Genomic DNA, 27,238 nt, shown 5'->3' on the forward strand with positions numbered 1-27,238 from the left:
AGAGAGAGAGAGAAGGCAGGGAGCGGGGGAGGGGGGGCAGGGGGCAGGGGGGTAGTAAATAGCACATTAATCCATTCCAACATATGCCCATGGGAGCACTCGGCTGGTAGGACTGCAGTTTGCAGGGTTACATTTGTTCAGTCTGTGAGAGAGAGAGAGAGAGAGAGAGGCACGCAGACAGACAAAGGACAAATACAAAGGAGGCACTGCAGCGATACTCTCTGTTGCTCTGGTTTAAACCACCTGAATGTAACATTGTGCTGGTTACCCTACATCAGCCAGACGAGAAGGGAGACAGACAAAGAGGAAAAGGAGGTCAGACGGTCAGTGGCAAGAGTACAGAGACTCAAACTCTTGCGATCAGCTGTGCATTCTCTCACTCATGGGCTTTGAGTAACTGTACCATTCATCGCCTTCCCGTCCTCCTCCTCCTCCTGCAAGGAAGAATTCAAGACTTGCATTGCAATCAGGACCAAACCCCCACACTGGGAGTGGAGGGTGGCGTTTATTTTATTTTGGGGTCTGTTTCGTCCGGTTTTTTTTGCATCCAATCTTCTGGGGGCCTCGCCGGTTGCCATGGAGGTGGGAAAGGGCGCCGGAGGTGGCAGCAGCTGTCGCTGAGTTGGGATAACCCTCGCGATTTTGGAGTTTGCTTTCCCTCCCGAAAGAAGGCAAGGAGAAGAGAGGCACGTGAGGGAGCCTGGAAACTGCGCCGGTGTCGGACCGCATCCATTCAGAGGTCAGTCTAGCTGAACTGTTGATTGTAACTCTGCTGGTGCGGGCAAGCTGTCGCAGAGGTGGCTCGATGGCTTCACTGAGACTCAGCGCATAGCCACCGAGCTCTGCTTCTCTATCGGACACAGCGACGGGCTGACGGGCTGACAGGCTGCCTTTTTTGCTTTATGTTTGCTCCATTTTTCTGCTTGGGAGGGTGAGGGGAGGGGTGCAGGGAGTGTTTGGGAACACTGCGCTGGGGGTGATGTGGGCACTTCAGACCAGCGCGAGGGGTGGCTAAGCTGCGGCAAAGAGAGTGAATCTCATAATTCAACAGTTAGCCCCCCCACCTCCCCCCCATTGTCATGATTGTTTCTTTTTAGATTGCCTTACCTGCTGATACAGCACAGAGGAAAGCCGTTCAGTCCATCATGCCTTTGATAGCTCTTTGAAAGAGCAATCGGATTAGTCCCGCTTCACCACCCCACCGCCGCCCCCCCCCCTCCCCCGAAAACCCCCACCCACTCGTTTAAAGAAGACATGCAGTTATGTAGCACCTTTCACGTCTGGACGTCTCGAAGCACTTAACAGGCAATGAAGGGCTTTTTTTTTTGACGTGCAGTCACCTTTGCAATACAGGTAGTGCCCAGCAAGATCCCACAAACAGCACTGTGATAATGAGGACCATGACGTTTTTACATAAAGTTTATACCATGTTGACGGAGGGATGCATATTGGCCCGGACGTCAGGCAGAATGCCCCTATTCTTCTTCAAAGTAACGGCCGTGGGATTTTTTTCTTAACGTCACCTGAGCGGGGGCCCCGGATTATAGTCTCATTTGAGAGGCAGCGCTTCCAACAGTGCAGCACTCTTCCAGTACCGCCTTGACTTTTGTGTTCAAGTGCTGGATTGGGACTTGAACCCACAACTTTCTGGTTTAGAGGCACAAGCACTACCAACTGAGCCACAGCTGACACAAACTGGTCCCCCCCCATTAGCTCTGCGAAACGTTCCTGTTCCGGATCCAATTCCCTTTTGAAAGCTACTATAGAAACTGCTTCCACTCTTCAGGCCATGCATTCCACAACTCGCTGAGTAACGTTCGCCTCTGATTATCTTCCGTCTGAGTCCTCTGGTTACCCACCCTCTTGCCAGCACAAACAGTTGCCCCTTATTTACTCTGCCAAAGCTCTTCATGATATTTGAACCTGTATTAAATCTCCCCATAACCTTCTCTGCTTTGCAGCTCTGCAACTTCTGGACCTACCCCAGTGAGGGGAGAGACAGCAATGATACCAGGGTGACCCTCCGTGGGTCAAAGAATGCCTGAATAGGAAGACCCTTTCCCTCCTTTATTTTAATTCTTGCATAGGATGTGGGCATCATTGGCAAGGCCAGCATTGGTTGCCCATCTCTCATGGCCCTTGAACTGAGTGGCTTGCTAGAGCCATTTCAGAGGGCCGTTAAGTATCAGCCACATTGCTGTGGGTCTGGAGTCACATGTGGGCCAGACCAGGTAAGGATGGGCAGATTTCCTTCCCTAAAGGACATTAGTGAACCACATGGGCTTTTACAGCAAACGATGATGACCCTGCCTGCAGGCCGCCAGGATTTACCGCCAGGTTGCCCCACACGGAAATGCCAGAGGAGGCAGGAAGAAACCATTAATTGGTCTCTGGGGGAAGTGGAGGGGGCAGTGCCATTGGCCAGCTTCCCCGCCACTGGAAATGTGGCTTTGAGACGGGAAGACAATGGGACCACCATCATCCTGCCTTTCTGGGCTATTTTAAACCCTACCCCACCTATGCCTCCCAGCCCATCCCGGTAGGGGGGTGGGCTGGTAAAATCTATTTTAGTTTTGTCATCTTTGTTCCATACTCCCAAGTAAGCCTCCTTATTGAACTGAGTTGGGAATCTGAGGTGTGCGTGGGTGGGCAGGGTTGACGCTGTCAGAGCCTTCAAATGGGTGGTGAGACTAACAAATTTGCCTGACTGGCAATGAAAATAACCATCAACCTGGATCACGTGAACTTTGAACAGGCGTTGATTCCCAGAGGGAGGACGCAGTGCAAAGGGGCAAGCTTTTGGGAATACCCTCCGGGAAGCTGTGATCCACAAGGGATTCCGATTCCAGTGGCCGGCATTGTTTCTGGATGGGAAAGGGATTAAGTGTCTCACTTTCTGTCACCATGATCCCAAAACACAGCACAGCATACAGCTTGTTCCCTCCCTTTTCTCAAAACAGATGGTAGCACAGCGTTCTTGTTAATGAGGCCCTAATCCACAGGCCGGACTAATGCTTTGAAGACACAGAAGTTGAGCCCCGGCACAGTAAGCTGGGAGGGGGCATTTAAATTTAATTAATAATGGAGTAAAATGAAATGACCAGACTGTCGTAAAAACCTACTCATATCCTTCAGGGGAGGTCCTTACCTGGTCTGGCCTAGACATGACTTCAGATCCACAGCAACGTGGTTGACTCTTAACAGTCCTCAAGCCACTCAGTTGTGTCAAACCGCTATGCTCTGGCCTCTTAACCGTCCCCTATTTTATTCGCCCTGCCATTTGTGTGGTCGTGCCTTCAGCCACCCAAACCCTATACTCTGGAATTCCCTCTCCAAACCTCTCCAGCCATCCCTCCTCTCCTTTAAGATGCCCCTTAAAACCCGCATCTTTGACCAAGGTTTTGGGTCACCTGTCCTAACATCTTCTTACATGTCTTTCGGTGTCAAATTTCTGCTTGATAGGGCTGCTGTGTAGCTCCTTGGGACCTTTTACCACGCTAAAGGCATCATATAAATGGAGGCTGGTCTTGCTGTTGCCGTGGGAGTGCCACTATGTCATGGACTGCTTGGTCAAGAAGAATGTCAGTCACCATCTCAGGTCAACTAATAAACACCAGACTTGCTGACAATGCCCGCATCACGAGTGCCTATAATGAATGGAAGCTCCGTCCCTTTGTTTCATGCCCAGGGTGGCTTTGCCCAGTTCTGCTTGCTCCGATACCAAACCCAATTGGCAACAATTCACAGGGGCAGTGCCGGCGGCTATTCGTCTTTGGGTGGCTCCATAGCCGTGCCAAATACTTCTCCCGTCCAAGGTCCAGGGACCCTGCGGCGGGTGAGGGAATTGAAGGGGAGGGGAGGGTGGAACCAGCCACGCCGGCAGCCCTTTCCCCCTCCGTAACCCATTGGAGTCGAATCTCAATGTAGCACCCTCCCAACTTCCATTCTATCCCCACCTACCCACACCAAACCATGAGTGGAGAAAGCACAGCCCAATATTAATCAGCTGAGGTAAGGAGAAAGGAAAGTAGCAGGAGAGAGAGAGAGAGAGGGAGAGAGAGGGAAAGAAAGAAAGAGTGGTCAACAAATCTTGGTCAGCCCACGCTTGCTAATTCTGCAATTTGCCATGCAATATTTTTGATTTTCCACCATCCTGCTGCATGGCTCCTCCAACTCGTGGGAACGTAAGGAGAGGAGAATTCCCTTCTTCCCCCCCTTCCCGCGCCCACATGCACCCACCCCACCCCCACCCCCCCCCTCCCCCTTCCAACCGCCCCACCGAGAATTTGCAGATGTTGGGATGCAGACTGAGAAAGGCCAATCGATTCCGCCACAGAAAAGCCCGAAGTGTTGTGGCGGGGACTGGTCTGCCAGTGAAAATGATGGTGGTTGAGCGGGCAGTGCACCGGTTGCACCATCCCTCGAAATCCATTCTTGGGACGGCCATAAAATCCGAAGCTAAAATCCCAGTCAATCTGTCACTCTGAACACGGTTGGTGCCGTTCGGCAGGTTCCCGCGCAGGCAGCTTTGGTGGGCTGGAGGGTTTTTGGATCAGGTCCACGGTCTAATTATTTTTCACTTTCAGCAGCCAAGCAGGCTGAGCTGTCGGAGCACAGGCCTGCATTTTCATTTTGCCACGGAGCTTGTGGAAAGAAATGATTAACTCCCAGCAATGCGAAGACCCATTCGGCTGTGGGAGGGAACGGTGTCCTCAGCACGGCTGTTGAGTGGCATCGTTCCTATTTTTAATTGGGTCACTAAAGTCTTATCGTCAACGAGAAAGGCACGAAGCTGTAAAAGAATAATAAAAATAGCCCAAAAGTAAATAGATATTTTTTCTTCCTTTCTTGGTTTCTCATGTACCTTGTGCCCTCTGAATGATTTTGGATGATTTTGCTTTTTGGTACCTGTGACTTGGGATGCCCAGTTCAGTTACACTTCCATTACAGCTAAGACTATGAGAGTTCGGTGATCAGACAGACAGGAACTATTAAATAGGTACAGTACAATGTTGCGCACTGTAAAATAGCTTGCTTTCTGATATAAAAATAAATGATTGCATTTAAATAGCACTTTTCACAACCTCAGGATATCTCAAAGTACTTTACAGCCAGTGAAGTACTTCTTTTTCCTGGAGTGTAGCCACTGTTGTAATATATGCAGCAGCCAATTTGCATACAGGCAGCTCCCACAAACAGCCATATGAAAATGACCAAATCATATGTTTTTAGCTATTTGTTGAGGGACATTGTCCAGGGCATCAGGTAGAACTCCCCTTGCAGCTCAATCAAAATTGCAGCCATCAGATCTTTTGCATCCAGCTTAGGTGACTCCATTCAACATCTCACCTAAAAGGCAGCACTTCAGGCAGTGCAGAGCTCCATCAGTACGGCACCGGAAACGTCAGTCTAGATATTGTGCACCAAGCCCTTGGAGTGGAGGTTGGGCCCCACAATAAACCAACTTAAGGGCAAGGCCTCTGGGCTCAATAAATACAGAAACATCTGATTGGGAAAGTATTCTAAAGAAGCCGGCCAGGTTATCAACAAGCACTAGACCCAGGCCATCCAAAAGCCCCAGGCACTAGGAAGAGAACACCCTGCATTCCTATTTAGGGGGACGAGAGAAGAGGGGTCAGGTTGTCGTGGGAGGACACTCTGACCTGCTGGCAAACAGCATGATGAATTGATGTTGGCCAGTGGGTAGTGCGATTTCTCACCAGGCCCCGAATTTGGGCCTATCTCCATCTTATCGATGTATCCTTGGTACTAGGGACATGGGAGCTTAGGAAGAAGCCATGCAGCCACTCCAGCTTGTTTCAATCATGGCTGATCTGTGTTTTAATTCCATCTAACCCCCATCTGCCCATGCCCCCCACCACTCCATCCTCTGCCGCACTTGGTTCCATAACCCCTATACTTCCGTCGAACAAAATAAATCTCTCAATGTCAGTCTTGGCATTTTCATTTGGGCCCTCAGCCTTTTTCTTGTGAGGGAGAAAGTTTCAGATTTCCACTACCTCTAATTTGAAGAAATGCTTCCTGTATCAGCCCTGTATGGCCTAGTTCTAATTTTAAGGTTATGACCCTCTTCTTCTGGACTCCACCCCCACCACCACCCCCCCACCCACCGACCCCCTCTCCCCCCCACCCCCCCCCCCCCCCCCACCCCACCCCTCGGCCCCCACGCCCTCCCCCCCTCAACACCAGAGGAAATAGTTTCTCTCTCTCTATCCACCCCATCGAATCCTTTTACACCTCATTAAGGTCACCCCCTACACTCAAGGGAACACGAGCTTAGCCTGTTCAAAACAGCCCTCTTTAGTCAATCCTTTTATCGTTCCGGCTCAAGTTTTATTTCCTTTGGTGTGACCTGTCAAGTCTTAAGTATCTCCTTCAACGACTGCGGAGATGAAGCAATGCAAGGTTAAAAATAACACTTGGTTGCAGCACACTGAATTCATCTCCCAGACTGCATCGCCAAGGAGTCTCTCTCACACTGATGGATTAATTTACTGTCGAGGACAGTGTTCAAGGAGGAATGTGTGGCTGACAGATCCTGCCCCAGTAAGACTAACCAGAGCAACTGGTGCGAAGAGAAAAAAGAAACAAGACCCTTCAACTCTCCTGGAGCTGCAATGTATCTCCCCGCCTCTGAGAAACATCTGTCTGAAGTAGTGAAGGTATGTTGAGATTTTATAGGACATTGGTCAAACCACTCTTGGAGCATTGTGAACAGTTCTAATCTCCAGGTTATAAAAAGGATGTAGAGGCACAAGAGAGGGTGCAGTAAAGATTCACCATGATGATACCAGAACTGAGAGATACTAACTAGCAGGAAAATAATTGAACAGGATGGGAATCTTTTCTCTAGAAAAGAGGACTGAGGGGTGAGCCCAATAAGTTTGAGTGCCAGCTGTGGCTCAGTTTCTAGCCTCTGCATCCTAAGGTTCTATCTGACTCAAGCCCCGCTCCAAGACTTGAAAACAAAAGTCTCAGGTTCATGTGCCCAGTGCAGCACCGAAGGAGTGCTACACTGTAAGAGGTGCTGCCTTTAGAATGAACTATTAAACTGAGGCCCTGTATGCTTGGCTTGGGTAGAGATAAAAGATCCAGTGGCCCATTTTTGAAGAAGAGCTGGGCGGTTATCCCTGGTGTCCTGGCCAATACTTAACCCTCACTCAAACCACAAAAATAAATTGTCTGGTCATTTAACACATTGCTGTTTGTGGGAGCTTGCTATGTGTAAAATAGCACTTCGCACGTACTTCATTGGCTGAAGAAACGTCTTGGGGCATCCGGAAGTCATGAAAAGTGCTGTCTAAGTTCAAGTCTTTCTTTGTTTGAAATTGTGAAGGGTTTTGATAGGGTAAATGTACTTTTCCACTTGTGGGTGAATCCAAAATGTCCTTGAGTTCTCTGCCCAAAGGCAGCTCTGAGCTACAGTGCCACGATCTCCATCACAGTTAAGGTAAGGATGTAAGTCCCAAATCCACCCCAGTCAGAATGGGGACCAAACTCCATGCTGTTGTGAAAGGGAAATCATGTTTAACTAATTTATTGGAGTTCTTTGAAGGAGTGACTTGTGCCATGGATAAAAGGAATCCAGTAGAGGTACTGTACTTGGATTTCCAAAAGGCATTCGATAAGGTGCCACAGCAAAAGTTTTTGCGGAAAATAAAAGCTCATGGTGTAGGGGGTAACACATTAGCATGGATAGAAGATTGGTTGGCTGGGAGAAAACAGAGTATGCATAAACGGTCATTTTCTGATTGCCAGGGTGTAACGAGCAGAGTCCGACCGGGGTCTGTGCTGGGGCCTCAACTTTTTACAATTTATATCAATGACTTAGATGAGGGGAGCGAAGTCATGGTAGCTAAGTTTGCAGATGACACAAAGATAGGTAGGAAAGTATGTTTGGAAGAGGAAATAGGCGGTTGCAGATGGATATAGATAGGTTGAGTAAGTGGGCAAAAATCTGGTAGATGGAGAACAATGTGGGCAAATATGCAGTTGTTCACTTTGACAGGAAGAATACAAACGCTGAGTATTACTTAAATGGAGAACGACTTCCGAATTCTGAGATTCAGAGGGATCAGGGTGTCCTGGTGCATGAGTCACAAAAAAGTTAGTATACGGGTACAACAAGTAATTAAGAAGGTTAATGGAATGCAATCTTTCATTATAAGAGGAATCGAACATAGAAGTAAGGGCATTATGCTCCAATAATGCAGGGCATTGATGCGATCACATCTCGAATACTGGGTGCAGTTTTGGTCTCCTTATTTAACAAAGGATGTTAATGCATTAGAGGTGGTTCAGAGGAGGTTTACGAGAATGATACATGGAATGAGTGGGTTGTCCTATGAGGAAAGGTTGGACAGACTGGGCTTGTTTCCGTTGCAGTTTGGAAGAGTGAGGGGTGACTTGACTGAAATATATAAGATCCTGAACAGTCTTGACAAGGTGGACACGGAAAGGATGTTTCCTCTTATTGGTGAATCCAGAACTAGGGGGCACTGTTTTATAATTAGAGAGCGCCCTCTTAAGGCATGAGGAGAATTTTTTTCTGAGGGTTGCGTGACTTTGGAACTCTCTGCCTCAGTAGGCAGTGGAGTTGGGGTCATTGAATATCTTTAAGACAGAGGTAGATAGATTCTTGTTAGGCAAGGGAATCAAAGGTTATCGGGGGTAGATGGGAATGAGTAATGCAAACAGATCAGCCATGATCTCATTGAATGGTGGAGCAGTCTCAACAGGCTGAATGGCTTACTTCTGCTCCATATGCTCGTAACCCCCCTCCCCCAAAGAGTCTGGGTCACTTTGGCAACACATTTTTACCTTGTGAAGTTGTAGTCTGGAGCTATGGATAGTGATGGTAGAGGCTCCAATTCCTACACATCACATGGCTGACCAGGAATCTCTCTTTCCCATACCACCCGCCATCAGAAGGATTTTCCAGTTGATACTTCACCCGTTTGGCCATGTTACGTGTGCACCTTCCTTGGCCATCAAGTCCTGGGGCGGGACTCAAACACGGAGCTTCTGGCTCAGAGGCAGGGACACGACCCACTGTGCCACAAGACCTCCTACAATCCAAAGCCAGGGATTATTAGTATAAGGTAGTCACTGAGAAATCCGATAGGGAATTCGGGAGAAACGTCTTCACCCAAAGAGTGGTGAGAATGTGGAATTCACTGCAGGAGTAGTTGAGGCAAATCGGAGTGATGCATTGAAGGGGAAGCTGGATAAGCATGCAATGCAGAAAGGAATTGAAGATTATGCTGATGGGGTGAGATAAAGCGGAGTCAGAGGAGGCTCATGTGTAGCATAAACACTAGCATGAACCAGTTGGACAAATGGCCTATAAACAAAAACAGGAAGTGCTAGAAATTCTGAGCAGTCTGGCAACATCTGTGGAGAGAGAAACACAGAAACGCAGTCAACATTTCATGTCATATATGACTCTTCTTCAGAACTGATGGAAGATAGAAATGTTCTGAAGAAGAGTCATACGGATTCGAAGCGTTAGCTCTTCTCTCCACAGATGCGATGCTGCCAGACCTGCTAGGGTTTTCCAGCATTTTCTGTTTTTATTTCAGGTTTCCAGCATCCGCAGTACTTTGCTTTTATAATATGAAGATAGAACGGTGATGGGTTTTTATGCCGTTGAAAACAGGGAGGTGGACGAAGAATAAAAGGGAGGTTTTAGTTAGGGTAGAGGGTGGGAAAGATTCAATGACGAAGATGGCATGGAACAAAAGGCAACGGGAGTGGTAATGGCTGTAGTAAAGAATCAAAACATTGGTCCAAAGTGAGTTGAATGGCAGGATAATTGACAGCACTGCCCGAAAGTAAAAAACATGAAAAACAAGATTCAGATCCAGCACATGGCAAAATAACAAATCAAAATGGGGAACAGAGTTCATGGGCTGAAGTTGTTGATCTCAATGTTGAGGCTGTAAAGTTCTTAATCGGAAGATGAGGTGCTGTTCCTCGAGCTTGCTTTGATCTTCATTGGAACAGGGCAGCAGTCCGAGGACAGAATCGTGAGCATTGGGCGAAGTGGTGAATTAAAGTGGCAAGAGTCACGCTTACGGGCTGAGAGGAGGTGTTCCACAAAACGGTCACCCAGTCTGCGTTTGGTCTCCCTGGTGTAGTGAATGGAGTATACTAAATTGAAAGAAGGGCATGCAAATTGCTGCTTCATCTGATGGGAGTGTATGGGGCCAAAGGGGAACTAAAAAGACCAGTGTTACACCTCCTGCATGGGAAGGTGCCATGGGAAAGCAGGGAGGTGAAGGGGGCAACTAGAGATTGGACCAGGGTGTCATGGAGGGAACAGTCTGTTTGGAATGTTGGCAGGGGAGAGGAAGATGTGTTTGTCGGTGGTGGTATCAGGCCAGAAATGAGGAGGATGATGGTTTGAATGTGGGTTGGAAAGTGAGACAAGGGAAATCCTGTGATGGTTCTGGGAGGAAAGGGAAGGGGTGAAAGCAGTAGTGCGGGAAATGGGATAGGCACAATTGAAGGCCCTGTCAACCACAGGTGAGGGGAAAGTAAAACATGTCAGAAGCGCTGTTGTGAAAGATTGAATCGTCAGAACAAATGCGATGGAGGCGGAGAAACTGGGAGAATGGAATGGAGTCCTTACAGGAAGCAAGGTGTGAGGAAATGCAGTCAAAGTAGCTGTGGGAGTCGGTGGGCTTATACGAATATTGGTAGACAGCTTATCCTTGTCCTCACTAGTTAGGCCCCAGCAGGAGTATTGTGGCCAATTCTGGGTACTGCACTTATGGAAGGATGTTAGGACGTTTGAAAGCTTGATTTACAAGAATAGTGCCAGGGATGACGGAATTGAGTTATGTGGAGAAACTGGGCTTCTTTTCCTTAGAGCAGAGAAGGTGAAGGGAAATTAGAGGTGCAATTCAGGGCCAGAATACTGCATGAGCAGTGAATGGGTTAATTCTGAGATGTGCATCAATCCCAGATTAGACCAGATCAGGCTCTTCCAGCATCACAAGGCCTCCCCTGAGCAATGAGGGGAATCAATGAGAAGCCCATCTGTGTGGCCGAGATTGCATTTGTAATGGCCGCTGATTCATCACTATTCACGGCCGAGCTGAAGCTGATTGGAATTGAATTGTTCGAATTGAGCCTTATGCTCATAAATCTGGGCTTCAACTCTCCTGGGGTTTGCAATAACACACTGCCTGATTATTCCCGGCACTGGCTGAATCCCATCAGTGTGTTACCCTCACTGTGTGAACAGCTTTGACTAGCCTCTACATTTCCGCCCGTTCACTAACTTATACCAACCCCATAACCCTCTGAGGTTTTCGTATTTCCTCTACTTCTGTCTTCTTGCAGACCCTCGATTTTCATGACTCCACCATCAGCAGCTGTCCCTTCATCTACCTGAGCCCTAAGCTCTGGAATTCCCTCCCTAAACCTTTCTGTCTCGCTGTACCTCTCTCTCTCTCTTTCTCTCTCTCCTTCTCTGTAAACCCTTTCTTAAAACCTACTTCTTTGACCAGGCTTTTGGTCACTTGTCCCAATATCTTGTGGCTCAGAGTCAAATTTTGTTCAATATGCTACTGTGAAGAGCCTTAGAGACATCCTAATATGTTAAATGTGCTATATATAAATGCACAATATTCTTGTTGTAAGCATTAGAATGAGGAACACAGGGACAGGAGAAGGCCGTTCAGGCCCTTGAGCCGGTTCTGCCATTCAGATAGATTGTGTCTGATCTGTATCTTAGTTCTAACTACTTGCCTTGGTTCTGTATCCCTTCATACCCTTGTCTAGCAAAAATATATCAATCATGGGTTTAACATTTTCAGTTGACCTCCCAGAGTCAGCAGCTTTTGGGCAATGGTGCTCCCAGCTTTCCTCTATCCTTTGCTTGAAGAAGTGCTTATCATCACCCCTGAGCGAACTAATTCTTAATTTTAAGCTTACGCCTCCTTGATCTGGACTCCCTCATCAGAGGAAATAGTCGTTTGGTAGTCCGAAAATTGTGTATTGCTGAAAAAAGACACACGCTGTTGAAGCTTTTCATCTTGCACTCAGCAGGACAATTTGCAAGAATACCAAATTATAAAGGGAGCAACAATTTATACCGCATGAGAAGAGAGTGCTGATTGGTTGACAAGTGGCTCTGATTGGTGGAGGTGTTGCTATGGTGAATGCAACAGATAACTGACAACTGACAGTCAACTGGTAAGCTTTGTTTAAATTCAAACCAGGCAAGTTGACTCCAATTGGTCAAGGCATTGCCCTGGGGAATGAACCAGGAAATGGCTGTAGCATATTTTGATAGATGGAGAAAGCTGCAATGTGCGGGCATGTTCTTTTTGTCTGCAAAGGACAAGGCCTTGTGTATTAATATATGTAGCTTCCAGCACACCTGAGTGAGCCACACTGCAGGCCCAACTGATAATCTTAAACTGGTTGTCAGTGTAATTCTTAGCACATTCAGGATTGTTTAGCAAAGGTTGTCCAATTGCGGAATCACATCTAATGTTGGACACTATGTTTTGAGTTTTGGAAGCACAGGCTGGTTGGGTATATTCAGTACTTTGCCTGTTGCAAACAACCGTTGTGCTGCCTTTCGAAAATGAGCAACCAATTGGCAGTGACTGCCTGGCTAGGCCCTTGAGGAATGGGGACTTCAGCTGATGGGGTTACTGCAAGGTGATTGTGCTCCACAGAACTGTCTGCACAGAGGATCCAGTTCGCACAAGGTGAGAATATTGAGGGCAAAATGCGTCAACCCTGGCCTGTGGGCCTCAGTCTCACCTCAGACAGTTCTCAAGGCCACTCCCGAGACCCAAACCCAGGCTGACACTCCCAGTGCTGCACTGAGGGAGTGCTGCATTCTCAGGGGTGCTATGTTCAGATAAGATATCGCACTGAGGCTCCGTCTGCCCTCTCAGGTGGACATAAATGTTTCCATGGCACTATTTCGAAGAAGACGAGGGGGAGTTCTCCCTGGCACCCTCGCCAATAACTATTTCTCAATTAACATTACAAGAAAAACAGATTATCTGGTCATCTTTGCTGTTGGTGGGAGTTTGCTATGGACAAATTGGCAGCCATTTTTCCTACAGTACAACACTGACTACACTTCAAGGAGTATTTCATTGGGTGCAAAGTCCTTTAGGGATGTCCCGAGGTTTTGAAACTTGCTATAGAAATATCTGCCAGTGTCCTTTTAGCGGAGGAGGTTGAAGGGAGCCTTGAGCGAGGTGTTCAAAATAACGAAGGGTTTTGATAGAGTAAATAAGGAGAAACTATTTCCAGTTACAGGAGGGCCGGTAACTGGGTGACACATGCTTAAGGTGATTGGTAAAAGAATCAGAGGTGATGTGAGGAAACATTTTTTTAACACAGAGCCTTGTTAGAATCAGGAAAGTTCTGCCTAAAAGGGAAGCAGATTCAATAACAACGTTTAAAAAGTGATTGGATAAATACTTTGCAAGGGGATCACTGGATGTATTTATGGAGAGAGAGCAGGGCGTATTGTGGGATGAATTGGACGTCCCTTCCAAAGAGCCAGCACAGGAACAATGGGCAGAAGGGCCTCTTCCTTTTGTGCTGCATCATTGTCTAATTCTACTAAGATAGATATTGGCCAGGGGTCCATCAGCATTAGGACCCCATTCCCATTTATTCACGTACATTGCTCCAAGGGAGAGTAAATCCACAGGCAGGATTGTGAAAACCAACTTTACCCCCGATTCCAATCCATCTCCGATCAGGCAGGTTAAGTTAAAGTTGGAACATCCTCCACGCCATCCACCCACCTCCCCCCTCCCATCCCCCCAAACCTTATATACTCGGGTCTTCCAGAGACAGGCGCATCCAGGTTCGTGCCAAGGATGCTGGCCGCAGAGTTTGCAACCTCAGGCAGTCTCAAAACTACTTGGTGGGCCAACAGAGTAATTTTTTACTTTAATGTGTTGCCAAACTCCATTCCCACGCCACCAACTCCATCCCTCTCCCTGTTAACAGTCTGAGATTAAGTCTCATCCTTGTTTTCCAATGCCTCCAGAGCCTCATTCCCATCCCTGTAAGAGGGGATAGTGGTGTGGTGGTAATGTCACCAGCCTGGTGATCCATGCTAATGTTCTGGGGCATGAGTTCAAATCGCACCATGGTGTCTCATATAAATTTTGTTCAGCTAATAGCAAGTCTGGAATTGAAAGCTGGTCTTATTAATGATGACCATGACAACTATCATCGATTGATGTAAAAACCCATCTGGTTCACTACTGCCCCCTAGAGGAGAAAATCTGCCCCCCCCCCCCTTGCCTGACCTGGCCTGACCGGCAGTTGTGTGGCTCACTCTTAACTGCCCTCTGCAATGGCCAAGCAAGCCACTCAGTTCAAGGGCAATTAGGGATGGGCAACAAAAGCTGGCCTTGCCAGCGACACGCACATCGTATGAAAGAATGAAAAATACCCCTGGTGTTGACTGCCTTATTTTAGGATGGAGAAAGCTAAAGATTTCCACTACCCTTTGTGTGAAGAAGTGCTCCCTGGCAGCACCCCTGAATGGCCTGGCTCTAGTTTTAAAGATTATGCCTTCTGGACTCCAAGGCAATGAGAAGGAAATGTAAACCACAGCCATCAAGTGAAATCTTCAGTATTGACTTTCTGCTACCATTTAATTTTCACTTTTAATAAAGCCTGATCCTATAAGCCCTGACAGAATTTTTAAAATTCCATTCATGGGATGTGGGCATCGCTGACAAAGCTTGCATCTGTTGCCCATCCCTAATTGTCCTTGAGAAGGTGGTGGTGAGCTGCCTTCTTGAACTGCTGCAGTCCATGTGGTGTAGGTACACAGACAGTGCTGTTAGGGAGGAAGTTCCAGGATTTTGACCCAGCGACAGTGAAGGAACGGCGATATATTTCCAAGTCAGGATGGTGTGTGGCTTAGAGGGGTGTTGCAGGTGGTGGTGTTCCCATATATCTGCTGTCCTTGTCCTTCTAGGTGGTAGAAGTTGTGGTTTTATTGTGGATTATGTGTCAGCTTTCAGAAGGGGAGGTAAATATAAAAGGGCCTCACACGCCAACTGGGCTGAGATAATCATAGTGACAAGTTTCTGTTCCTCACTGGGCAATGTTACGTTATCAGATATTATGTCTACAAAAGTCACTGTTTGGTTTGTGGGGCATTTGACACCATCTAGGACAAAGCAGCCCATTTGATTGGCACCTGTTCGACAGACATTTGCTCCTTCCATCACCGACACACAGTGGCAGCAGTGTGTATGATCGACAAGATGCACTGCAGGAACTCACCAAGTTTCCTTCGGCAGCACCTTCCTAACCCATGGCTTCTAACATCTGGAAGGACAAGGACAACAGATGCATGGGAACACCACTACCTGGAAGTTCCTCTCCAAGCCACTCACCATCCTGGCTTGGAACTATATCGCCTTTGCTTCACTGTCGCTGCGTCGAAATCCTGGAGCTCCCTATCTAACAGCACTGTGGGTGTACCTACACCACATGAACTGCAGTGGTTCAAGAAGGCAGTTCACCACGTGTTATGGCACAGCAGATAGCAAATGCTAAGCTGCTCAAATCCCAGAGGGAAACTTGAAACAACTGCCACAACTGTTTTGCAATTTGTATTTTTATTGCTAGATGCATGCCTTGAATTCAGTCGTCATAAATCAGCCAAGTCTTAGAGGCTTCTTTTACAAAACTAAATTACACATTTATTAAAAAAGAAATAATTTTAAGCACATACATAGGTCTAAAATTACTACAATGATAACTCCTAGCTCCCCTAATCAATCTAACTCCCAGTTACTCCTCCATTAAGGCAACAGCAAAAACAAAATAGATTTTAACAGACCCAGGCAAAGCACACAATATCCTGGACAGGGATATTCACAATTAATTTTCTTAGCTTTGGTTCCTATAGGCAGCAGCTTGGTACATAGAGGCTGGTGGCTTTTCACACTTGTTAGATCTTAGAATTCTTTCTCCTCACACATAAACTCACCTCCTTCATGAATGTTTCTCCATTTTTAATGTAAATCCCAATTGTTCCAATATGTCTTTGGGTTTAACTTTCTAATAATAAAAATCTTTCATCATACCAATTTTATCAGTAAGCTTTGAGAAAAATAAACACACGGTTTGGCTTCTTCTGGCTGAGTGTAACATTTCACCCTCTCTTTTGAAATTAGAACTACTCTGGTTTACCTAAAAATGCAAATTTTCCTTTACACTTCACATTCTAAAACTTCAGCTATGTTTATTTATTTAGCATTACAAATCTAGCTTCTCTTCTGATACATCAAAACCTTTAGACCAGCTGTCTTTAATTCAACTCCCACACACACATACGCACACACACACACACACACACACACAGGCTATCCAGACCCCACAGTTCCTGCTTTACAATATATCCCAATAACATGACGATATTTATTATATTTTCATGACACCACCACCTTCCCAGGGGCAATTTGGGGTGGGGAATAAATGCTGGCTTAGCCAGCAATGCCCATATCCCGCAAATGAATAAAAAAATGTCAATGCTTGGCCTCTCAGAGATGGCACACAGCTCTCCAGCTGATTATCCACGGAGTGCGTCACAGTCTGGTTTGGTTTTTGGGTTGACACATACACTTGGCAGCTATGGATTACTGGACAATACCAGGAGTAACAGTGGTTGATCTCTCCTCACTTATTCATAGGGATACAAAGGGCAGATGTGGTATTGTGGCTGCTACTTGAGCTGTGGTAATGTAATTCGGCAGACTCGATTTAAAGCTGGGGGCTTTCTTAGGCATTGCTGTTGCTGGAGTGCAGAACTGCAACAGCAGACAAGGAAAGGCAGAGAGAGAGGCCTGGGATTTTCCAGCCCCATCCGTGGCAGGTTCCCCTGCAGTGGATGCGGTGAGCCACTCAAATGTCTATTGACTTCAGCGGGACCAGAAGATCCCGCCAATAGGAGGGGGGGGCGGGAAAATTCCTGCCATAGAGAGAGAGAGAGAGGAGAGGAAGGGGAGGGAGAAGGAGAGGGGAGGAGTGGAGAGAGGGCAGAGAGGAGAAGGAGGGAGGGAAGAGAAAGAGAGGGAGAAAGGGAGGGCGGGGTGGAGGGAGAGATGGGGAAAATGAGGTGGAGAGAGGGAGGAGAAGAGAGGGAAAGAGTTGTGAGAGAGAGAAAGGGAGAGTAAATAGGGACAGGGGAGGCAAATAAGCAGCGGATTAAGGAGTGTGGAGGGGTAGGTGAGGGGACAGGGGAACAATGGGGTGCAGAGGGGGTGGAGGCAAAAGGGTAAGTGGGCGAGAATGGGAGCAGATGGATTGGATGGGAGGTGAGGAGGATGGAAGAGAGAATAGAGGAGTGGGGTGAGGAGTGCATTGGGGGGAGGGATGTGGGCAGTGGTGGTGGTGGGAGGGGCAGGTAAAGCTGTGAATTAGGGGCCAGAGGCACCTTTGTACAGAAATCAGGAGACCCTGGGCTGCGGCAGCACATTCAGAGAGAGAGAGAATGAGAGAAAGTGAGCAGGGAGGGAGTGTAAATTGCAGCAGTAATAAATTCCCTGCTGGAACTGAAGCTCACATGGGCATCAATCCCAATGCCATTGCCATATGTCGATTCAGAAACCCTTCAAACCTCAGGCTGAGAGTATCGCTTACCAAAGGCAGAGCTATAGCACAATTAGGGAACATCACCGTGACAACAAGCTCATTGATTTCTGAAGGCTTTTTTTGTGCTTCTTTGCTGGATTGACAACGATTGCCCGCTGCAGTGTTGAAATGGATCAAGTCCTTGGGGCTCCAATCAGCCGAATACTGACAATAAATGCGGCATTCTGTCAACAGCAGGGACCCAACCCACCTTCCCCCCTCCCCACTCCCCGCCACATATATCTCTGTGGCCCCAATCAATAGTCTGGCTCTGATAGAGAATTAAAGTTTAATGAAATGAAAAGATGAAGAAGCACTTGCTGACAATCCCCGTTAACCCTTTAACACAACACTTCCAGGTTAATACTGTGCTCCGTGTGACAAAGGCAGAAAAACCTGGGTCTGAACCCCACTCCCCATCAACCCTGAAACCTGAGCAGGCAACGACAAACGAATTGATGAAAGACAGAAAGGCTTGCATTTATAAAGCCTCACTTCAGACCTTCCCCAGCATTTTAGAGCCAATTATAATGTTCTTACTGAGCTGTAGTCTCAGTTTTAACATCAGAAAGTCTGCAGCCGATTTTCACTCATTTGACCACATTACCTGTTTCATTTAGAGGGTGGGGGGGGGAATCTCCACACCGCCCACTGCCCCCCGACGCCTTTCCTCCCCCACCCCACCAACCCCCACCCCGCTCGTCTTTGAAATAGTGGCCCTGGGATCTTTTACATCCACCTGAGAGGGCAGACAAGGCCTTGGTTTATTAAAGTCTCAGCACCTCCGTTAGCACTCCTGCACTGGAGTGGCAGCTGTGGGTATGTGCTAAAGTCGCTGGAGTGGAGGCTTGAACCTGCAGCCTTTTCCCCCCAAAAATATACTTTATTCATAATATGTGTAAAAGCACACAGCATTTCAAATTGAATATTACAGAAAGTGCAATAAAATTCAAGTTTTCTCCATACAGAATGTTCCACTCTGAGCTGCTTCAATACAATTTCAATACTCTTGATATTTACAGTATTCCTTGTCAGGCATGCAGCCCAACAGGTTCTACAAATTTTCAGTCCCTCGGTGCCCTGTGGCAGAAAGGTCTTAGACAGCAACCTTTCCCCATTGCGCCTTTGCGGCGGCTGCCCCAAGCTTTAGTGTGTCCCTCAGCACGTAGTCCTGGACCTTGGAATGTGCCAGTCTACAACACTCGGTCGGGGACAACTCTTTGCACGGAAAACCAACAAGTTTCGGGCAGACCAAAGAGCGTCTTTCACCGAGTTGATGATCCTCCAGCTGCAGTTGATGTTTGTCTCGGTGTGTGTCCCTGGGAACAGCCCGTAGAGCACAGAGTCCTGTGTCACAGAACTGCTCGGGATGAACCTCGACAGAAACCACTGCATCTCTCTCCAGACCTTCTTTGCAAAGGCACATTCCACAAGGAGATGGATGACGGCCTCTTCCCCATCACAGCCACCTCGAGGGCAACGTGAGGGAGTGGGGGGGCGAGACTCTGACGTGTAGGAAGGATCTGAGGAGGAGGGCTTTTGCAACCACCAGCCAAGCTACATCTTGGCTTGAACCCACAGCTTTCTGACTCCAAGGCAGCAACAGGACCGACTGAGCGACAGGGGACAAAGAAGAGTCACTATCATGTCAGGGGTGCCATGCATTAGGTAACATACTAAACCGGGGCCCATCTGACCGACCCAATAGTTCGGGTTCATGTTGAAGAACCCTTTGGCATGATTCAGAAACAAATACACGGGCAATTCAGTATAAACTCCGACCAGGCCATCCATCTCACTGCTATCTCCGGGATTATGATCATGTAAACTAGCCATTGTATTTGACTTGATCACAGTAATCGCTGCATTTCAGAGCAGTTTTAAATTGTGAAAGGCTTTTGAGATATAAAGGGCAGGGTTTTCTGGCCCCATCATGGGCTGGCATCTCCGTGGTGTAGGACAGGGAAAACTTAGAGAGCTGTAACATCTGCAACGATGCCCGCCAGTGTCGGGGCCGGAAAATCCAAGCCAAGCCGGAATTTTATGGCCCCTCTCGCGAGGGGAAGGGGCCAAAAAACGTGGCAAGCCATTCAAAACTTGAATTGACTTCGACAGGACTGGGAGATCCCACCAGCAGGAGGGGCCGTAAAATTCGGCCCATCTATTCATATAGCGCCTATCCCAACATCCCAAAGCACTATAGCCAGTGCTGTGGTTTCGTAGTGTGGTCACTTGTCAGGGTTCCCTCTTAACAACAAAAAAAACATATTTACTTATTGCCTTTGACACAATAACACACCCCAATGGGCTTTGCAGGATCACTATAAAACAAAATGACACCGAGCCATAAAAGGAGTTATGGGGTCAAATGAGCAGAAGTGTTGTCAAAGAGGTCGGTTTTGAGGAGCGTTTTAAAGGAGGAAAGTGAGGTGGAGAGGTGTAAGGAGGGATTTCCAGAGCTTGGGGCCTATAGGCAGCTGAAGGCCCAGCCACCAACCATAGAGAAATTATAATTGGGGATGCAGGAGAGGCCAGAATTAGAGGAGTACAGATATCTCGGAGGGCTGGAGGAGGTTACAGATAGGGAGGGATGAGGCCACGAAGGGATTGGGAAATAAGTGGTGAGAACTCTAAAATATAGATGTTGCTTTATCAGGAGCCAATGTAAGGGGTTGATGGGGAAACGGGAATTTTTTTTTGTGAGTTAAGACGTGGGCAGCAGAGTTTTGGATGAGCTCAAGTTTACAGAGGGCAGAATGTGGGAGGCCAGCCAGGAGTGTGTTGGAAGGGTCGAGCCTTAAGAGGTAACAAAGGCATGAGTGAAGGTTTCAGCAGCAGATGAGCTAAGGCAGGGGCAGAGTCAGGGAACATTTCGGAGGTGGGAATAGGTGGTCATCTCCATGGCACGAATTTTGTGGTCGGAAGCTCACCACGGAGTCAAATATGACACCAAGGTTACAGAGTTGTTTAGTCTCAGACCGTTGCCAAGGAGGAGAATGAAGTCGGTCGCTAGGGAAAGGAGATTGGAGTGGTGCTTTAAGCTGTGCATGATTGCATAGCAACCTGAAAGATCCCACACAGGCTGCACAAAATCCGATGACTTTAAGTGACTGCGCGTGTGTAGCTGCACAAAAATATTTAAAGGGCCTGTGCACATAAAGAAATCAGCTGCACATTATAAAAAATTTGGAGGGGATTTTGGCTCCTGTTGCCATGTAGGAAACACGACAGCCAATTTGTGCTCAGTAAACTGGCACAAACAGCAACATGATAACGACCAGGTCACCTCTTGATTAGTGATGTTGATTGAGAGATAAATATTGGCACAGGGGAGAACGAGCCAGTGTTGCATGTTGTGTGTCTGTTCACTAGGTCTCACAAAGAGCCTTGTGTGGTTGAATGTTAAGCGTTTATTGATTATACCTAAATATGTACATATATACAGGTTATAGCCCAAGATTTGAGCTAACTCCATGCTTGGCTTCCATGCAGATCTCAGTCCAGTCCACAACTGACCCCACCCCCCATCTCAGATCATGTGTCTCTTTACCGTGGGTGGTACTGTTTCCAAGTCCCACCTTAACCTTTGCTATGCTAGGTACCCTTATACTACAGCCTGCTCTTCTTCGAAATAGTGTTGTGGCAGAACAGACTGAGCTAACCTTTACAAAATAAGGACACAGAAACAGGCCATTCAGCCCCTCTGTGTCGTGCTGGTTTCTGTGCTTCACTCAGCCTCCTGCCACCCTATTTCATCTAGCCCTTTCAGCAAAGCCTTCCTCCCTCATGGACTTATCCAGCTTCTCATTAAATCCATCCAAGCTGTTCACCTCAATTAACCCCTTAGAGTAGCAAGTTCCACCACGCTCACCACTGGGTAAAGAAATTTCTCCTGAATTCCCTATTGGATTCAATAGTGACTATCTTATATTTCCAGCCCCTAGTTTTGAACTCCCCAACAAGTGGAAACATCTTCTCTGCATTGACTGTATCAAGCAGCTTCATCATTTTAAACACCTCTAGCATGTCACCTTGCAGCCTTTGCTTTTCTAAAAAGGAGAGTTCTGGCCTGTTCAATCTTTCCTGATGGGTATAACCTCTCAGTTCTGGTATCACTCCAGTAAAACGTTTTCTGCATCCCCTAAGACCTCTTCATAATACGCCAAAGCAGAAGGCTGGCGGGAGGCTAGAGAACGCATTGTGAGCTTCCCTCTCATTCGGCCAGACGGACGACACCACTCTGTCTGGCACGCAGAGAGGGATAGAGAAATGGGTCTTCTGAGTTCATTACTGTCTGGGGTCCTCTGGGGCTTCCAATTCATTTCACCGCACAAACACACACACACACACACACAGACACACACAGAGCTGGAGACATGAGTGCTGAAAAAGGCCCCTCATTACCAGGAACGGTAATCACCAGGCTGCGCTTTTTTTGCCTGCAGCTAATGAACCCAGTATTTAAGCATAATAGACTGACCCCACAGCCAGATGGTCAGCACACGTACTGGAGTGCACGAGTTGCCTGTTGCTAGGCAGCTCCGAGGGGAACTGGCTCAAACAACTGATTGCTTCTGATTAAGGAAAGAAGTGCAAGTCCACTCTCGCGTAAAATGTTTTTTCCACCTTAAATTCCTGTGTTTCCTTGACACCTACTTTCTCTTCTCCACCTGCATCTTATGCAGCCTATCATCAGAGACCCCTTTCACAAATCTGCCTGGGGTCTCGCCTTCATCCCTGCTGCCACCTCCCGCACTTAGCCCGCTCTGAGATAAACCCGCTCCTTCAATTCTGGCCTCTTGGGCAGCCCCTGTTTTAATCGCTCCACCATTTGTGGCCAGGCCTTGTTTAGCCGCACAGGCCTCAAATGGTGAAACTGCCTCCTAGCAACATTTCCATCTCCTTACCTCCCTCTCCCAGTTTTAAGATGCTCCTTAAAACCTGACCCTTTGACCAGGCTTTTGGTCGCCTGTCCTAATATCATTACCAGGCACAGTGCCAAATTTTATCTGATAACGATCCTGTTAAGTGACTTGGAATATATCATGTTGTAAATTTAAAGTGGTTGTTGTTGCTGCTGCTGCTGCCCTGAGCACCCTGACTCCTTTTACATAAACGTGTTGGCCCGTGAGGCTCATTCTTTCACAAGTATCTCACAGAAGGGGGTGTCCTTCATGTACCAGCTCAGGCTGAGCACATAGTCTAAGCTGACACTCCCAATGAAGTACTGAGGCATTACTGGACTGTCAGAGGCACAATAGTGAGAGAAGGCTAACCTTTCAAGGGTCAGTGCTGAGGGAGTGCTGCACTGTCAGATGGTCAGTACTGAGGGAGTGCTGCACTGTCAGCTGGACAGGAGTGAGGGAGTGCTGCACAGTCTGAGGGTCATTACTGAGGGAGTGGTGCACTATCGGAGGGACAGTATTGAGGAAGTGCCATACAATCAGAGGGACAGTACTGAGAGAGTGCTGTACTGTCAGGGGGACAGTATTCACTGAATGCTGCACTGTCAGGTGGACAGGGGTGAGAGAGTACTGCACTGTCAGAGAGTCAGCACTGAGGCAGTGCTGCACTATCAGAGGGTCAGTATGGAGGGAGTGCTGCATTATCAGAGTGTCAGTGCTGAGGGAGTACTGCACTTTCAGATTGACAGTACTGGGAGAGGGCTACCCTATCAGAGGGTCAGTACTGAGGGAGTGTTGCACTGTCAGAGGATCGGTACTGAGGCAGTACTGCACTGTCAGAGGGTCAGTACCAAGGGAGCAATGCGCTGTCAGAGGGACAGTACTGAGGAAGTTCTGCAGTATCGGAAGGTCAGCATTAAGGGAGTACTGCACTGTCAGAGGAACACTACTGAGGCAGTGCTGCACTGTCAAAGGGTCAGTACTGAGGGAGCATTGCAGTGTCAGAGGGTCAGAACTGAGGGAGAATTGCACTGTCAGAAGATCAGTACTGAGGTAGTGTTTTACAATCAGAGGATGAGTACTGAGGGAGTGCTGCACTGTTAGAGGTACAACACTGAGGGAGTGCTGCGCTCTTAGAGGGTCAGTACTGAGGGGGTCCTGCACTTTCAGAGGCTCAGTACTGAGGGATTGTGCAGTGTTAGAGGGTCAGTGTCGGCACTGTCGGAGATTCCATCGTTCAGATGAAGACATTGTTAACCAAGGCCCCATCAGCTGGAGGTGAAACATCCCATGCCACTGTTTTGAAGAAGAACAGGGCGGTCTACCCAAACTTTATCCCTCAACTAACACCGCCAAAAAATAACAAAATCATCTGGTCATCATCACGTTGTTGTTTATTGGATCTTGCTGTGCACAGATTGACTGCCACCTTTACTACATTACAATGGTGACTACTCATCAAAGAAGTTCTTCACTGATTGTGAAGTGTTTGAGACTTCTGAAAGGGGCAGGCAGGAAAGTAGAGTTAAGGTCACAATCAGATCAGCCAAGGTCTTATTGATTAGCGGAGCAGGCTTGATGGGCTGAATGGCCTACATCTGCTCCTATTTCTTATGATCTTATAAAAATTGTGAAAAACACTGTAGAAATGAGAGTCTTCCTTTCAGATCGACCAAATGCTTCGTCTTTGTTCACGTTTCCTGGGTCTCACAACTTTCCACAGCCTTCTCTTCACTTTCCACATGAAGAATTAATTTCATTTAAAAAATTATGGTTGGGTAGTGGGTTTTGGGGCTGGGGTCTGTTTTGTCTGGCAGAGGGATGGGGGTGAGACGTCGGGGTGCTGGGTGAGCCGGGGTGGGCTTAATTTTGTGTTGGCAGCGGGGGGGGGGTGTGGGGTGATGATTGAGGAGGAGGAGGGGGGGTGAGGTTGGTTGGCAAGCATTGAAAGGGTGGGTTTTGAGGGGCGGAGTGAGTGTGATGGGGTTAAGGTGGCGGGTGATGTGGTGGGTGAACCGTGGACACACCCGCATCCTCTGGCAGGTTGCACAACGGCTTCCTACCAACTTCATTTATTTTGAACCCAATGACCTAGTTGGTGGGGTGGGGACCATTTGGCATCACTCGCCAAGCCCCAGCCTCTGGTGCCACTGGTGCCAAGCTCCCTAAGTGTGATATGATCAGCACCTGCAGAAACTTCTGTGGGAATGAGCACTGGACAGGTCCACTGGGGTTCTTATATTTAAATTCAGTCATGGGATGTGGGTGTCACTGTCAAGGCCAACATTTGTTGCCCGTCCCTAATTGCCCTTGAGGAGGTGGTGGTCAGCCACCTTTTGAACCGCTGCAGTCCATGTGGTGTACATACACCTGCAGTGCTGTTAGTGAGGGAGTTCCAGGAGTTTGACCCAGCAACAGTGAAGGAATGGTGAGATAGTTCCAAGTCAGGATGGTGTGTGGCTTGGATTGAAACTCGCAGCAGGTGCAGTGTCCCCCTGCGTCTGCTGCCCTTGTCCTTTTAGGTGGTAGAGGTCGCGGGTTTGGAAGGTGCTGTCGAAGGAGGTTGGTGAGTTGCTGCAAATGGTGTACACTGTTGCCACTCTGCATCGGTGGTGAAGGGAGTGAATGTTGAAGGTGGGGTACCGATCACACAGGCTACATTGTCCAGGATGGTGTCGAACTTTGTGAGTATTGTTGAAGCGGAGCTCATCCAGGCAAGTGCAGAATATTCTGTCACACTCCTGACTTGTGCCTTGTAGAGGGCAGACGGTTTCTCTGTTTATCGTCTCATCCGAAAGACAGTACATCTGACAGTGCAGTGCTCTCTCAGTGCTACACTGGAGCGTTAGCCTTGAATTTTGCGCTCTGATCCTGGGCTTGGTTTATTAGCCACAGGGGGCTGGCTAGCAGACAGGCCCTGTTCTTATGGCAATATCCATAGCTTGTGTGCATAAATCAGGCAGAACTAATCACTGTTTAACAGGTTGGGGGGGATCTGGAGGCACCGTGGTTACAAGTTAGTAAATTGCTGCTTAAACACTTGAACTCCTTGGTTAGACTCCAATGAGTTCCACGTGTCTGATACTCCATGTAAAGAATTCAAACACCAGTCCTCACTTCAACGTCCCACAATTTAACAACACAGAAGCAGGCCACTCATCATGGAATGATTATAGCAGAGAAGGAGACCATTCTACCCATCATGTTTATGCCGCCTCTCTGCAAAAGCAACTCACTGTGTCCCACAGCCCCCACTTCTTTTTCCCATCGCCCTGTAATATATTTTCTTTTCAGATAACTATTCAGTTCTCTTTTGAAAGCATCGATCGATTCTGCCTCCACCATACTCTCAGGCAGTGAATTCTGGATCCTAACCACTCGCTGCGTAAAAATTATTTTCCCTTTGTCACCATTGCTTCTTTCTTTTTACCACCACCTCCTACAAGTTCCCCTCCAAGCCACTCATATATCATAAATATATCACCGTTCCTTCACTGTCGCTGGGTCAAAATCCTGGAACTCTGTCCCTAACAGCACTGTGGATGTATCTACACCACAGGGACTGCAACAGTTCAAGAAGGCATCTCACCACCACCTTCTCAAGGGCAATTAGGGATGGGCAATAAATGCTCGCCTAGTCAGCAATGCCCACATCCCATCAATGTATAAAAAAAATTACCTTAAATTTGTTCTCACTTGTCCTCTGCCCTTCCACCAATAGGAACAGTTTCTCTTTATCCACTCTGCCTAGACCCCTCATCATTCTGAACACCTCTATCAAACCTCCTCTTAATCTTTTCTCTAAGGAGAACAGCCCCAGCTTCCCCAACCTATCCAAGAAACTGAGCTTCCTCATTCCTGGAACCATGATTGTGAATCTATTCTGCACCCTCCCCAATGCCTTCACATCCTTCCCAAAATGTGGTGCCCAGAACTGGATGCAATGCTCCACTGTTTTATACAGGTTCATCATGACTTCCTTGCTTTCGTTCTCTATGCCCCTATTGATAAAGCCTAGATCCAGAATTGTATTATTAAGCACACTCTACTTCATCTCACCCTAGCTGCCTATCATTCTATCCCTTTCTCGCGCATTGCACTGTGTTTATACAGCAAAGGCTGGAGTGAACATATGGAATTGCCCAGGTCCCCCTGCCTTACCCCTCCCAACCCGTGAATGGTGCCACAGAGGTCTATTTGTTTTTTTTTATTTGCTGTTTGTGGGAGCTTGCTGTGCACAAATTGGCCATCGTGTTTCCTGCATTACAACAGTGGCTATACTTCCACACTTCATTGACTGTAAACAGTTTTTAGTTGCGAAAGCCATGATTTATGTGCAAGTCTTTCTCTGTTGATGCTCTCGGGATGTTTCAGAGGCGATACATTAATGCAGGTCACTGCTGCATCTGTCTCCGAAGAATTGGCAGCTTTGCAGCTCAGCCTACGATTCCAAAGGTGGCGACTTCACTCTAAACCACATACGGCAGCAATTAAAGCCCCCAGCTTCTTAAAGCTGTGTGTGGACCTGCCAACGAAACAGCTGAATACTCACAGTGAATGAAAATGTGGAATTGAAGGGAATTTGGGGAGGGAGGGGAGGATCCAGCAATTCCTGGTTAATGCTGGAGAGAGGAGCGTGGGGGAAGAGGTGGTTATAGTCTCGA

At 47.6% G+C, this 27,238-nt stretch overlaps 1 protein-coding gene across 1 annotated transcript in view; it reads left to right on the forward strand.

Moving 5' to 3' along the window:
* Positions 1 to 506: 506 nt before the first annotated feature.
* Positions 507 to 27,238, forward strand: part of LOC121291477 (discoidin domain-containing receptor 2-like) — a 169,023-nt gene continuing 142,291 nt past the window's right edge. The window contains exon 1 of the mRNA XM_041212709.1: positions 507 to 739. The gene's annotated coding sequence lies outside the window, so the exon portion shown is untranslated. The remainder of the gene's footprint in view (positions 740 to 27,238) is intronic.

Source organism: Carcharodon carcharias, chromosome 19 (genome assembly GCF_017639515.1).
Source record: "Carcharodon carcharias isolate sCarCar2 chromosome 19, sCarCar2.pri, whole genome shotgun sequence".
Lineage (NCBI taxonomy): Eukaryota > Metazoa > Chordata > Chondrichthyes > Lamniformes > Lamnidae > Carcharodon > Carcharodon carcharias.